This window comes from Ranitomeya imitator, chromosome 1 (genome assembly GCF_032444005.1).
Source record: "Ranitomeya imitator isolate aRanImi1 chromosome 1, aRanImi1.pri, whole genome shotgun sequence".
Taxonomy (NCBI): Eukaryota; Metazoa; Chordata; class Amphibia; order Anura; family Dendrobatidae; genus Ranitomeya; species Ranitomeya imitator.
This window is the reverse complement of record NC_091282.1, coordinates 1,030,114,803-1,030,128,838: the sequence shown is the minus strand read 5'-3', so window position 1 is coordinate 1,030,128,838 and position 14,036 is coordinate 1,030,114,803. Positions and strand designations below refer to the sequence as shown.

Here is a 14,036-nt window from a genome sequence, read left to right as displayed (position 1 = left end):
AAAAACCCCTACTAAGATAGCCATAACTCAGTGACTACACAGAGTCATAATGTTAAGGTGCGGGATGGCAGGCTACAAATAGATAAAGTATATGTTCTATACCTTTCCTGGCAGTACTGCTGTGTCACGCGATGGTACCCCTATTTTGGCAAGGCACATCAGCTCTATGTTCACAGATGGAAAAATGAAGCATACCAAGAAAATACTGTCCCTACTGTGAAACATGGAGGAGGCTCTGTTATGTTCTGGGGTTGCTTTACTGCATCTGGCGCACGGTATCTAGAATCTGTGCAGGGTACAATGTGTAACGAATGGAAGCGGAGACACAGGTGGTGAAGTTCACATTTGTTTTTTTATTGATATTTTTGTGGAACCTCAGGACCACGGTCCGGGGGGCTCTGAAGGGGGTGTGACTACATGAGCCCCAGGCACCCGTGGAAAGTCCCCTCGAACAGGGTCGGAATGGAATGCCTGGGGGACATGGGTGCCACCTCCAGTTATACCCCAGACACCTGGCCGCTGTCCTAGCGGGACAGACAGACAAGCAGGGTTAACAGATGTTGTGGAGCTGACACAGGTGGTACTGGCGTTGTCCAGAGGTACGGATGGCTGAATGGCGGAACATGATGGAACTGGTGTAGACAGAACAGTCATCATCCAGGATAGCCGGGTAACAGGTAGCTGATAGTCTGCGGAGACAAACAGTGTAAGCGAAGCACTGGCAGAACACTTCAGAAGCTAAAGCACACACTAGCCGAAATCAGAAGATAGCAAGAGAGGATACTTGTTGCTCCGGCGCCTTCCCTATGGTGGAGGGCTAGAAATAGTAATTACTAACGCGCCATTGGTCAGAAGTACTTTTTGAAAAATGCATGATGTCTCTTTAAGAGGCCAGGAATGCATGTGCATGCGACCTAAGCACTCTACCCGAGAACCTGCTGGCCACACGCCAGGAAGCAGGAGGAAGAGGGGAAGCAAAGGCTGCAGCAGGACGGCGTAGGGCTGGCACAGAGTGGGAGTCCCAATGGGGACCCACGAAGGTAAAGGAGTGGGACAAGGTGTAAGGAGTATCCCCTCTTTACGCCCCCTCTTTTTCAAGCCTGCATAGAATTTTTTCAGAATTTTTTCAGTAGAGGAGGGGCCTGAATATTCTCTTTAGGATCCCATGACCTCTCCTCGGGACCAAAGCCCCTCCAAACCACCAAATAATAGGTCTTACCACTTTCTCTCTTAGTGGCCAAGATATTTTCTACCTCAAAGACATCCTCCTCACTGACGGGAAGAAGAGTGGAACCTGGGTCTTTAAAGAAAGAGCTCAAAACTACTGGTTTGAGGAGGGAAACATGGAAAGTTAGGCACACGTAAATAAGCAGGCAATTTCAATTTGTACGAGACTGCATTGATCTGTTTCAAGACTTCAAAAGGTCCAATGAAGCGGGGACCCAGTTTGTAGGAGGGCACCTTCAGATGGCTGCACCTGGAGGAGAGCAACACCTTATCTCTGGGCCGAAAGATTGGAGCATCCAGGCGTCTTTTGTCCGCATGCTTCTTCATACGTTGTGAGGCTTTCTCCAAGGGGACTTTGGTGTTGCTCCACACTTTTGAGAATTCCTCTGTAAAGGTGTGAGCTGCAGGGGCGCCTGAAGACCCAGAGATGGGAAGAGGGATCCCTGGTTGGAGTCAAAACACAATCTGAAAGGGAAATCTTCCTGAGGATTCACTTACTTGATTGTTTTATGAGAATTCCACCCAAGGCAGCAACTTGACCCAGTGATGATACACAGAGATGATACACCGGTCTGAGCAGGAGTCCCCCCAGCACAGAACCTCTCCCGTCTTCCAATTTAAGACTGGTTCAGCCAGGGTAGACCTAAAAGCAAGGGGTGAGACAAACCAGGCAATACATAAAAGCGGATTCTTTCCGAATGTGTTAGACCTACCCGAAGTTCAAAGGCACAGTCTGGAACCGAACGGGCTCAGTCAGGGGTTTGCCATCCATGGATGTCACCTGCAACGGATCTGGAAGATGCTGGACTGGTATCGGTCCACAACTGCCTGCTGAATGAGATTCCCGGCAGTACCAGAGTCCAGGTGACAGAGTTCCGAAAATGTTACTGTGCCGAAGGACATGGAGACCGTTATTTGCAGTGATGGAGAGAGATGTTCCTTACCTAGGGTAGCCTCTCCTACAGACCCTAGGCACTGGAGTTTCCCAACTTCTTTGGGCAGGAGCGGATCAGATGATCTGAACTGCCACAGTAGAAATAGCTCCCCCTCCAGGCAACGCGCCACCTGGCGGTGGTTGGCCAAGCTTACTTGAGCCACTTCCATAACCTCAGGAGAGGAGGACAAAGTCAGAGAGGCCGCAGGTTTTGGTGAACTAGAAAACAGGCGGTAGGGCTTCTTATCACGTTTGAGCACCTTGAAATGTTCCTCAAACCGTAGGTCTTTCCGTACTGCCAGTGAAATCAGGTCATCCAGAGTTGTAGGCATATCCCGTCCCACCAGCTCATCCTTCACTCTTCCCGAAAGACCTTCCCAGAAGGTGGCCACCAAGGCCTCGTTGTTCCAGGATAACTCAGACAAAATGGTATGAAACCGAACAGCATACTGAGTCACTGTAAGAGCCTCCTGGCATAGCCGAAGAAGAGCCGAAGCTGTTGATATGACACGACCGGGTTCGACAAAGGTCCTGCGGAATGCTTCTAGAAAAGATTGATGATTAGTAACCAGAGGATCCCCTCTCTCCCATATCGGATTCAGCCAGGTAAGGGCCTCTCCAGCAAGGTGAGACATAATGAAGCCCTTTTATTTTAGTCAGATCAAAATATAATATCAGGGAAAAAAAATCAAAACCGTGTATCATGTAATCCCTTTAAAATTCTCTTTAATGAAAAACTATTATTATAAAAAACACCCTCACAGTGCAAATAACACAATATACTGTACATATGGTCTATCATAACCTATCTGAGCCCTATTCTTGCTTGCTGTCCGTTCCAATCAGCGGGGGTTGGCGCCCTAGACAGATGCGGTTTTTTGGCGCCCTCACTCCACGGCGGCTATCCCAAGCTCACCCTGATGATTCCCTATAGTACCCACATTGGATGCAAAAAACAAAAAGATGATAGATTTGTGGAACTAAACCCCAACTATGTCTATTTAACTCTTTATCTGCTCCACAAATCTATCCTCTGGTTGTTTTTTGCATCCAATGTGGGTACTATATCATATAGAAAAGAAGTGTAACAAAGCTAGTCATAAGGCCCTTTGATCTAGGCGTACAGGTTTCTTATTAACCATTTGTGGTCCGCTGAGAAAACTCTCTATGGGACCTAAAAAAAGCTACCGAACACGTACTATTCATCTATATATATAAGGGTGTCAAGTGGCACATAACCTATGTTATTTTAAGTACTATCCTTTCATCACTTTTTATTGCTTGTTGTTTTCCCACCTATAGTACATTAGGGAATCATCAGGGTGAGCTTGGGATAGCCGCCGTGGAGTGGGCGTGCCAAAAAACCGCATCTGTATAGGGCACCAACCTCCGCTGATAGGAAGGGACAGCAAGCAAGAATAGGGCTCAGATAGGTTATGATAGACGATATTTATATTGTGTTATTTGCACTGGGAGGGTGTTTTTTTTATAATAATAGTTTTTCATTAAAGAGTATTTTAAAGGGATTACATGATACACATAATGAAGCCCACCTTGGCCCAATCAGAAGTAAATATATACCCCAGGAGTTCAAAGTGCAGCGTGCACTGGTTAATGAACCCGCGACACTGAACGGGGTCACAATGGAAGCCGGTGGGGGCTGCCAGGCGAGGACCTTTACTTGCTGTGCAACTAGATACCTGGATGCCGGTAGCAGAGACGGGTACAGTTGAAGAAATGAGGGAATCCATGCAAGACAAATATACAAATTGCGCAGATAGGTCGTGATCTTGTCCTGTTGATCCCTCACACGGGTAACCTCTTGACATAGCTCCACGGTCGGAGGTACCTAGGATCTGTAACGAATGGAAGTGGAGGCACAGGTGGTGAAGTTCACAATCATATTTTATTGATATTTTTGTAGAACTTTGGGACCACGGTCCGGGGGGCTCTGAAGGGGGCGTTACTACGTGAGCCCCAGGCACCTGTGGAAAGTCCACTCGAACAGGGCCGGAATGGAATGCCTGGGGGACACGGGTGCTATTTCTAGTTAGATCCTGTCCCAGCAGGGCAGATGGACAAGCAGGGTTAACAGATGTCATGGAGCTGACACAGGTGGTACTGGCGTTGTCCAGAGGTACAGATGGTTGAATGGCGGAACATTATGGAACTGGTGTAGACAGAACAGTCATCATCCAGGATAGCCGGGTAACAGGTAGCTGATAGTCTGCGGAGACAAACAGTGTAAGTGGAGCACTGGCAGAACACTTCAGAAGCTAAAGCACACACTAGCCGAAACCAGAAGCTAGCAACAGAGGATACTTGTTGCTCCGGCACCCTCCCTATGGCGGAGGGGCTAGAAATAGTAATTAACAAGATGCCATTGGTCAGAAGTACTTTTTGAAAAATGCGCACTGTCTCTTTAAGAAACTGGGAGCGCGCGTGCGACCTAAGCACTCTACCCGATAACCTGCTGGCCGCGCCAGTAAGCAGGAGGAAGAGGGGAAGCAGAGGCTGCAGCTGGACGGCGTAGGACAGGGACCCCACGAAGGTACAGGACCGGGACCCGGTGTAACACAACAAAATCTCACGACTATGAAGGGATTATAGAGAGAAATATGCTGCCCAATGTCAGAAAGCTTGGTCTCAGTCGCAGGTCATGGGTCTTGCAACAGGATAATAACCCAAAACACACACAGCTAAAAATACGCAAGCAGGGCTCAGATGAAAACATTGGACTATTCTGAAGTGACCTTCTACAGTATGAGCCTGACCTAAATCCTATTGAGCATCTTTGGAAAGAGCTGGAAAAGGCAGCCTTCAAACACAAGACAACTGGAGCAGTTTGCTCTTGAGGAGTGGGCCAAAATACCTGTCAAGAGGCGCAGAAGTGTCATTGACAGTTACAGGAATCGTTTGATTGCAGCGATTGCCTCAAAAGGTTATGCAACAAAATACTACGTTAAGGGTAGCATCATTTCTGCCCAGGCCTGTAGTGGAATATGTGTATGTATGACCAACAGTAACTTAGCATCAGTTCTAGGCTGCAGGTCTTCAGAAAGGTGATGACCTATGTTATCCTGAGAAAAAGACAGTCTTCCTAGTCTCACCCCAGGGGTGGATTTTTGAACACACGCAAGTGGAAACATTTCACACCTTCTGACTCTTTTGAACAGACACGCCAATTGCAGCATGACACTATTTACTATGAGAAAGGTCACACAAATACTGTTCAAAGAAAAATAATGTATTCGTTGGTGAAATAGCCAGGATCCAGTCACAAACCAAATATTAGAATATTAACCTGAGAGGCTGGCCTAGACATCTGATCCCCAGGATAACTCTATAAATTACGCCTTTACACATAGAAAGATGTCACAGACTGAGGGACAGCCAAGCTGGTGTGAACCATTCCATAGTCATCCCCTCCTCAGGCAGCAGAAAGCAGACTACGAAGTTCAGATATTTCTGTAAGTTTTCTCCCTTTTATTTTATCACTGTTTTTTATATTTGTATGTCACTTTTTATTTACATTGTTATACCTTTTTTTATTGTAAGCACTGTACCTTTTCTATAAAAGCTTAAAACTTTATTAAATCTGAACCTTGTATGCTCTAAAGAATTCATAGCCTTAAAGTGCGTGATCCTGGTGATTGGCAGAGGGTAGCAGTAGTACTTCCGGGACTCATTGCCCGTGTGTTCGGTGAGTGGTGGCAGCATGTATGAAGTGGTGTGCATGGCCTGTGTCAGGGTGTGAGTTATGATCCCATTGCAGCATAGGACAGAGGTTGAATGCTGGACTGAGTGAGAGGAGATAGATTGACCCTTGCAGGAGCGACCCCAGTCACGTTCTGAGAAGCAGGTATGTGACAAATTGGTGGCAGAGCGGTGGGATAGAATTATTTCTATTAGAGCATTAGTGCATAGTTTAAGCAATTGCTCACTGTACTAAAGAATTGGTATCCTTGCGAGGAATGCACCAGTTCTACAATGTCGAACTCAGCCCTTACTTAGACATACTGGCAAACAGTTTCCCTTCCCCATTTTTCTTTTCTATCTTTTATTTGGCAAAGGCTGTTCATTGATATGGCAGCCCTGTACAAGAAGCAGAGCAAAGAGGCTCTGATCGACCTCTGTGAGCAGAGAGAAATAGAGACAGCCGATAAATCCAAGGAACTGCTGATACGAGCAGGACATAGAGCAAAATACTGAAGCATCTGGCCAAGGAGAGAGTCCACCTCAGAGAGACCCAGCAATGCCAGCTCTTGCACCGGAGATACATTCTGGAGGTGCCAGTGCTGAGGAGCCTATGGACTCTACTTTACAAATCGTCTTACAACAGCTGGGAACATGTGATCCCAATCTGCGCCTGCAGTTTATTCTACATTACTGACAGGCTGAGAGAGAGGCTGCAGAATGCCAGGCTGCTGCTGCAGAACGCCAGGTTGAGAGAGAGGGTGCAGAATGTCGGGAGGAGAGAGCTTTCAAGCTTCAGATGGCTCAAATAAATCCAAGAAAACCACGTCTGGATTGGAAAACTTCCCTGTGGTGGAGAAGGATACAGACTTAGATACTTTCCTTCGGGGGGGTGAAAAAACCTGCAGGCAATACCATCTACCCTGTGAGCAGTGGGTGCGGTATCTAGCTCCAGGGTTGAGAGGCAAAGCCCTGTAAGTTTTTGCTGGCCTCCCACCAGACATAGATGGGAACTATGAGGCCATAAAAGAGGCCCTGATCAGGAAATACAACCTAACCGCAGAAGTGTGTCGGAGAAAGTTCCGGAACATACAACATGGAGCAACTGACATCTATGCAGATTTCGTGAGCACCTTGAGAACCACATTCCACCAATGGATCAGTGGACTTTCTGTTAACAGTTTTGAGGACTTAACAGATCTTATGGTCAAGGATCAATTTCTTCATATATGCCCAATTGATGTACGACAATTTTTGTATGATCGAGAGCCACAAACTGCTGATAAGGCTGCAAAGATTGCAGACTGTTATGTGGCTAACAGGATGCATGAGGTGCGGAGGCCTTCGGGATTCAGCTGGAAGGGAGGTAAGCCAAACAGGGAACCTTCTCCCTCTGCCGGCCAATCACCAGTGCTGTCCAAGTCCACCTCTTATGGGGTCCCGGGGACTAGCCATTCTTTAGGTGATGCACGCCGGTGCTTCTCCTGCAACAAAGTGGGACATGTCAGTGCAGTTTGTCCTGATAGGAAGAAATACCCAACCACAACCACAAAGCCATCTGGACGCCCACCTTCTATCCTCTTTGTGGCCGGCTCTGATGTGAGGACCAATGAGAACTGTCAATCTGTCACTGTTGGCAATAAATTCGCCATTGGCCTCAGAGACCCTGAGGCAGAGGTGACTCTGGTCTGCCCAGCAATGGTAAACCCTGCCAATATTGCAGCACCCCAGAGACCTGGTCGTTGCAGTATAGCGCTCTGCCACTATGGTGAGTAGCGGTACGTCTGATGGCACTAAAGAGTTCTCCTGACCAGGTATCACCAGAACACATTACACTTCACACTCCGGCCACTAGGGGGAGAAAAAGGCTTTATTTATTGGGCCACTCCTCACACTGGTAAAACCAGGGGCTGGGGAGGAAGTTAGTCAGAAGCTGACTGGGTTGGAACCAGGCAACATCCCGTGGCAGGGGGTGTTGCAGGGAGAAGGCATAGGGGGGTCCCTGTCAGGCGTGGGAACCTGGCAGGTGCCTAGCGAACAGAACAGAATGTAACGGAACCGCGCCTGCACACCCTGCGGCGGTATCCAGGAGAGAGACACGAAGGGAAGGATATTGTGGAAACGTGTAAACGAGATCAGCACAAAGGAGAGCCAGTAAGAGTCGTGCCGAGAGAGGAAGGCAACATCTTACTGAGGCGCGTAGTCGGTGGCCGGATCACCGTAGGAGTAACTGACTTCAGGCCTTACTTCAAATTCCGCTGGACAGTTGATTATAGGTTGGCTGTCTACCTTCTACACCTACGAAGACATAGGGGGCAACATTGGGAGAGGGACGTCTCTAGGGTCCCGGAAGACCTCCAAGCCTTCCCGTCAAACGGGTGGCGTCCTAGCCAAAATATACCTGGGGGACGTTAGAAACTAGCAACATCTGGAACCAAAGAGAGAGAGAGAGAAAGCTGTAGAGAACGAACGAAGGAGAACAGCAGTTATGAGGACTATTCTGAATGCTCAGCAGGGTAGGACTACAACACACAGGCGCTATTGGTAGGCAACGATTTCCATCTGCGAGGGAAACTCTGGATGTGCCCATCGGACCGGCCGGTCTCTGATAGCCCGGTTGAACATGCTCTGGACTGAGGATATTGAAGCCTTCAGTAAAGAGGTAAAGAGACTGCAACCTTGTGTCCTCGTAATTGCCTGCACCTCACACCATCACCATCTACCTTACTGGGAAGCCCTGGGGACATACTTCACCTGTGGGAAGGTATACCATCCAGCTGCCATTCCATCACCCCAGTGGACCCCACAGCAGCGTCGGTCACCCTGACCGAACACCACAGGTGGCGTCACGAACCTCTGACAGACTGTACCACCACCTTTATTGGACGCCCCTTAGCAGGGTCACGACCGGGTCCAGCCACCGTGACAACCGCATAACCGAGCAGAAAGGACCGGTACCGAGTGACCTGTGGCCCTGTGTCTGGGGGCGATCCAATATCATACCAGGAAAGACTATGTCTATAACCGGGATTGGAGGGGTCAGCACTGCCATACCCATGGCCCGTGTGTACCTAGACTGGGGAGCAGTGAAAGGACTGAGAGAAGTGGGAGTATCAGAGGCTATTCCTACCAATGTGTTGCTAGGCACAGACTTGGGGAGGATGGTGTCCCACTATGTCCCTCCCTTGCAAGTAAATGCTACAGAGAAGGTGGAAGCAAGTGACCCACCTGAGATCCCGTGTGAGGAGGGAAAATGTACCAATGCAAAGGAATGTACATATGTGGCCGCTGTGACCCAGAGTCAGGCTGCGACTCAGACTCAACCCCAGAGATTAGAGGATGGGTCTCAAATAGAACTGCCAGATCAGGAGGCCCATACTATGACCCAGGAGCCTCCTCACTTGGCAGACCCACCAAGATCCCTGATAACCGACACTAAAGACTCAGCTACAGACCAGAGACTGGCATTCCCACTAGGCCTGGGCCTGCAAACTGACAGCCAGAGCTTTAAGGAGGCCCTGCGGACAGATGTCAGTCTGGAGAAGCTCAGATGTCTTGCAGACCAACCCCCTACTGCTTCTGACAAAGAGAGAATATACTGGGACAGGGGCAGACTGTATAAAGAGACTCTCCCCACTGATCCTACAGAACATTGGGACAGTGAAAAGTGGCTGGTCGTTCCTTATCTATTCAGGGAACAATTATTGAGAATTGCTCATGAAATTCCTCTGGCTCGACACCTTGGAGTACAAAAAACTAAAGCTCGTCTGACACATAACTTCTATTGGCCCAAGATAAGGACACATATAGCCAATTACTGTCAATCCTGTGTAGTTTGTCAGAGAGTTGTAAAGTCTGTGAATATACAGAAAGCACCCTTGATACCACTGCCAGTGATCAATGAGCCTTTCCAGTGAGTGGCTGTGAATAGGGCCACTTGCAATACCTAGAAGCTCTGGCAAAAAGTTCATCCTCTCAGTGGTGGACTATGCTACACGATACCTGGGAGCTGTGGCACTGTCCTCCATTTAGGAAAGAAAACGTGGTGGATGCTTTACTGACTGTTTTCTCTCATGTGGGTTTCCCCAGTGAAATGTTAACTATTCAGGGAACCCAGTTCATGTCCAATCTGATGGAAAGCCTCTGCGAAAAGATACAAGTACAGCATTTTGTGGCCAGCGCCTATCTGTTATGAAGGCAATCCAGTGACACAGTGTGCCAGCAATCAGAGCACATACAGTGATCTGACAATAACCCAAAAACAATAGAACGAGCTCTGAGACGTGGAATCTCTGTAGACCGCAATACCTGAACCTATCCTAACACAACTAAAGGCAGCTGTGGATTGCGCCTGACACTACCTATGCAACTCGGCACAGCCTGAGGAGCTGACTAGCCTGAAGATAGAAAAACAAGCCTGACTTGCCTCAGAGAAATACCCCAAAGGAAAAGGCAGCCCCCCACATATAATGACTGTTAGCAAGATGAAAAGACAAACGTAGGGATGAAATAGATTCAGCAAAGTGAGGCCCGATATTCTAGATAGAGCGAGGATAGCAAAGAGAACTTTGCAGTCTACAAAAAACCCTGAAGCAAAAAACCACGCAAAGGGGGCAAAAAGACCCACCGTGCCGAACTAACGGCACGGCGGTGCACCCTTTGCGTCTCAGAGCTTCCAGCAAAAAAGAATAGACAAGCTGGACAGAAAAAGTAGCAAAAAAACAAAGAAGCACTTATCTAAGCAGAGCAGCAGGCCACAGGAAAGATCCAGAAGCTCAGGTCCAACACTGGAACATTGACAAGGAGCAAGGAAGACAGAATCAGGTGGAGTTAAATAACAAAGCAGCCAACGAGCTCACCAGAACACCTGAGGGAGGAAGCTCAGAAGCTGCAGTACCACTTGTGACCACAGGAGTGAATTCAGCCACAGAATTCACAACAGTACCCCCCCCTTGAGGAGGGGTCACCGAACCCTCACCAGAGCCCCCAGGCCGACCAGGATGAGCCACATGAAAGGCACGAACAAGATCTGGAGCATGGACATCAGAGGCAAAAACCCAGGAATTATCTTCCTGAGCATAACCCTTCCATTTAACCAGATACTGGAGTTTCCGTCTAGAAACATGAGAATCCAAAATTTTCTCCACAATATACTCCAATTCCCCCTCCACCAAAACCGGGGCAGGAGGCTCAACAGATGGAACCATAGGTGCCACGTATCTCCGCAACAACGACCTATGGAATACATTATGTATGGAAAAGGAGTCTGGGAGGGTCAGACGAAAAGACACAGGATTGAGAATCTCAGAAATCCTATACGGACCAATAAAATGAGGTTTAAATTTAGGAGAGGAAACCTTCATAGGAATATGACGAGAAGATAACCAAACCAGATCCCCAACACGAAGTCGGGGACCCACACGGCGTCTGCGATTAGCGAAAAGTTGAGCCTTCTCCTGGGACAAGGTCAAATTGTCCACTACCTGAGTCCAGATCTGCTGCAACCTGTCCACCACAGAATCCACACCAGGACAGTCCGAAGACTCAACCTGTCCTGAAGAGAAACGAGGATGGAACCCAGAGTTGCAGAAAAATGGAGAGACCAAGGTAGCCGAGCTGGCCCGATTATTAAGGGCGAACTCAGCCAACGGCAAAAAGGACACCCAATCATCCTGGTCTGCAGAAACAAAACATCTCAGATATGTCTCCAAGGTCTGATTGGTTCGTTCGGTCTGGCCATTAGTCTGAGGATGGAAAGCCGAGGAAAAAGACAGGTCAATGCCCATCCTACCACAAAAGGCTCGCCAAAACCTCGAAACAAACTGGGAACCTCTGTCAGAAACAATATTCTCAGGAATGCCATGCAAACGAACCACATGCTGGAAGAACAAAGGCACCAAATCAGAGGAGGAAGGCAATTTAACCAAGGGCACCAGATGGACCATTTTAGAAAAGCGATCACAGACCACCCAAATGACTGACATCTTTTGAGAAACGGGAAGGTCAGAAATGAAATCCATCGAAATATGTGTCCAAGGCCTCTTTGGGACCGGCAAGGGCAAAAGCAACCCACTGGCACGTGAACAGCAGGGCTTAGCCCTAGCACAAATCCCACAGGACTGCACAAAAGTACGTACATCCCGTGACAGAGATGGCCACCAGAAGGATCTAGCCACTAACTCTCTGGTACCAAATATTCCAGGATGACCAGCCAACACCGAACAATGAAGTTCAGAGATAACTTTAGTAGTCCACCTATCAGGGACGAACAGTTTCTCCGCCGGACAACGATCAGGTTTATTCGCCTGAAATTTTTGCAACACTCGCCGCAAATCAGGGGAGATGGCAGACACAATGACTCCTTCCTTGAGGATACTCGCCGGCTCAGATGAACCCGGAGAGTCGGGCACAAAACTCCTAGACAGAGCATCCGCCTTCACATTTTTAGAGCCCGGAAGGTACGAAATCACAAAATCGAAGCGGGCAAAAAATAACGACCAACGGGCCTGTCTAGGATTCAAGCGCTTGGCAGACTCGAGATAAGTAAGGTTCTTATGATCAGTCAATACCACCACGCGATGCTTAGCTCCTTCAAGCCAATGACGCCATTCCTCGAATGCCCACTTCATGGCCAGCAACTCTCGGTTGCCCACATCATAATTACGCTCCGCAGCCGAAAACTTCCTGGAAAAGAAAGCACATGGTTTCAACACTGAGCAACCAGAACCTCTCTGTGACAAAACCGCCCCTGCTCCAATCTCAGAAGCATCAACCTCGACCTGGAACGGAAGAGAAACATCTGGTTGACACAACACAGGGGCAGAACAAAAACGATGCTTCAACTCCTGAAAAGCTTCCACAGCAGCAGAAGACCAATTAACCAAATCAGCACCCTTCTTGGTCAAATCGGTCAATGGTTTGGCAATGCTAGAAAAATTACAGATGAAGCGACGATAAAAATTAGCAAAGCCCAGGAATTTTTGCAGACTTTTCAGAGATGTCGGCTGAGTCCAATCCTGGATGGCTTGGACCTTAACCGGATCCATCTCGATAGTAGAAGGGGAAAAGATGAACCCCAAAAATGAAACTTTCTGCACACCGAAGAGACACTTTGATCCCTTCACAAACAAAGAATTAGCACGCAGGACCTGGAAAACCATTCTGACCTGCTTCACATGAGAGTCCCAATCATCTGAGAAGATCAAAATGTCATCCAAGTAAACAATCAGGAATTTATCCAGATACTCACGGAAGATGTCATGCATAAAAGACTGAAACACAGATGGAGCATTGGCAAGTCCGAACAGCATCACTAGATACTCAAAATGACCCTCAGGCGTATTAAATGCAGTTTTCCATTCATCTCCTTGCCTGATTCTCACCAGATTATACGCACCACGAAGATCTATCTTAGTGAACCAACTAGCCCCCTTAATCCGAGCAAACAAGTCGGATAACAATGGCAAGGGATACTGAAATTTAACAGTGATCTTATTAAGAAGGCGGTAATCAATACATGGTCTCAGCGAACCATCCTTCTTGGCTACAAAAAAGAACCCTGCTCCCAGTGGTGATGACGATGGGTGAATATGTCCCTTCTCCAGGGATTCCTTCACATAACTGCGCATAGCGGCGTGTTCAGGCACGGATAAATTAAATAATCGACCTTTAGGGAATTTACTACCAGGAATCAAATTGATAGCACAATCACAATCCCTATGCGGAGGTAGGGCATCGGACTTGGGCTCTTCAAATACATCCTGATAATCAGACAAGAACTCTGGGACCTCAGAAGGAGTGGATGACGAAATAGACAAAAATGGAACATCACCATGTACCCCCTGACAACCCCAGCTGGATACCGACATAGAGTTCCAATCCAATACTGGATTATGGGTTTGCAGCCATGGCAACCCCAACACGACCACATCATGCAGATTATGTAGCACCAGAAAGCGAATAACTTCCTGATGTGCAGGAGCCATGCACATGGTCAGCTGGGTCCAGTACTGAGGTTTATTCTTGGCCAAAGGTGTAGCATCAATTCCTCTCAACGGAATAGGACACCGCAAAGGCTCCAAGAAAAACCCACAACGTTTAGCATAATCCAAATCCATCAGATTCAGGGCAGCGCCTGAATCCACAAACGCCATGACAGAATACGATGACAAAGAGCAAA

The 14,036-nt window shown here is 48.0% G+C and overlaps 1 pseudogene; it reads left to right on the top strand.

Annotated features, from left to right (window-relative positions):
- Positions 1–6,247: 6,247 nt before the first annotated feature.
- On the top strand, positions 6,248–9,774 carry LOC138655947 (uncharacterized; annotated as a pseudogene).
- Positions 9,775–14,036: the final 4,262 nt, after the last annotated feature.